This window comes from Saccopteryx leptura, chromosome 3 (genome assembly GCF_036850995.1).
Source record: "Saccopteryx leptura isolate mSacLep1 chromosome 3, mSacLep1_pri_phased_curated, whole genome shotgun sequence".
Classification (NCBI taxonomy): domain Eukaryota; kingdom Metazoa; phylum Chordata; class Mammalia; order Chiroptera; family Emballonuridae; genus Saccopteryx; species Saccopteryx leptura.
The window spans coordinates 29947007-29948710 of record NC_089505.1 but is presented as its reverse complement, the minus strand read 5'-3'; the positions used below and the strand labels follow the sequence as shown (position 1 = coordinate 29948710).

Below are 1704 nucleotides of genomic sequence, written 5' to 3'. Positions count from 1 at the left end.
CAGCCAATCGGAGACCCTCCTACAGGCTTCTGAATAGGATACATTCAGATATGGACACAGTGATGCAGAAGAGAAGCACACAAAAAAACTGCTGTAAGTGAAAAGCAAGAGGCATAGATTCCAAGAATAAACAAGACTTGTACTGTAGCCGAGAATGCAGACGTAGTCATTGACCACAGGAGCCAGAGAAGCTACCAGAGGAGGAACTGCTGAAGCAAAACCCTGGGGCAGGAAGCAACTGACACCAGCTCCTGAAAGGACATCACCTGGAGCTGCGGCTGGGCTGCAGGGAGGCTGGCTGGGCTGCAGGGAGGCTGGCAGACCACTGGAATTGTGCTCAGCGGAAGCTTCCGTCCCCGGAGGCCCGGCTGAGCAGCTGCTCGCAGGGCTTCCTATCTCTCTCTCTTCTCGATGTGCCCTAACCACAGACCCCGGAATCAGATACCCTGAGTGTGCCTCTGTCTCTGGTGAACTGGAGCAGGGTAATTGTACTGCAGAGAACTTTGGCTTGAGTGACACAGGGAAGATTGCTTTTAATAAACAGGATGAGCCTGCTTCACTGTAGCCCAAGAAAACTGTATCTGCTCCCACTGACTCATGTTTTCTCTGCTTTCCCTTACCAGTGTCTTTTCATTTGTATAAATCTATAATAAAGCAAAGAAAAATATTACATATCTACATCTACAGGTATCTATAGGTATATTATGTGTACTCTGTAAACCTACAGATGATATCATATAAACACAAATGTGATGTACTCTAAAAGATAAACATCTGACTAGTAGTAGTAGTAACCTCGAGAAGGGATTATGATTAGAGCTAATGTCTGAGAATCACTTTTAATTCATTAGTACTGTCTAACTTTTTCTAAAGAGCATATAGCCATTTAGTACTTAAAATTAATTACTAGGCCCTGGCCGGTTGGCTCAGCGGTAGAGCGTCGGCCTCGTGTGCGGGGGACCCGGGTTCGATTCCAGGCCAGGGCACATAGGAGAAGCGCCCATTTGCTTCTCCACCCCCCCCCTTCCTCTCTGTCTCTCTCTTCCCCTCCCGCAGCCAAGGCTCCATTGGAGCAAAGATGGCCCGGGCGCTGGGGATGGCTCCTTGGCCTCTGCCCCAGGCACTAGAGTGGCTCTGGTCGCGGCAGAGCGACGCCCTGGAGGGGCAGAGCATCGCCCCCTGGTGGGAAGGCCGGGTGCAACCCGGTCTGGCGCATGCAGAAGTCTGTCTGACTGTCTCTCCCCGTTTCCAGCTTCAGAAAAAAATAAATAAATAAATAAAAATTAATTACTAAAAATAAAAAGAAAATAGTGAACATGGGTTTTAATTTGGTTTTTAAAATATTATTTCGTTCATGAAACCTCCCCTATCAAATGTAGCTACCACATGGTTCCTCCATTTGTCCTCCTCGGTTTACTCTCTTACTCGGTGACACTCCTGTTGACACCTGGTTATTCCAGGATCTTCACTACAAACTCTTCAATCTTAAGGCTTCATCAAAGCCTATCCATCCTTGTACCCATTTCTTCAAGTGACTACATAATAAGATGGGTTAATTCTCTATGGGAGAACTATACACTTATAGCTTTAGTGTATTATCTCTCATAGATAAATTGTGTACTTTACCAGAGATCTTTGGTGCTTTACCTTATGAAATAGATTCATGCATTTGTTAATCTGTACACTTAAGATTTTTGCAATGCA

The 1704-nt window shown here is 45.8% G+C and overlaps 1 non-coding gene across 1 annotated transcript; it reads left to right on the top strand.

Annotated features, from left to right (window-relative positions):
* Positions 1-910: 910 nt before the first annotated feature.
* On the top strand, positions 911-986 carry TRNAT-CGU (transfer RNA threonine (anticodon CGU)). The gene has a single exon. It is a non-coding gene; the product is annotated as a tRNA-Thr (tRNA).
* Positions 987-1704: the final 718 nt, after the last annotated feature.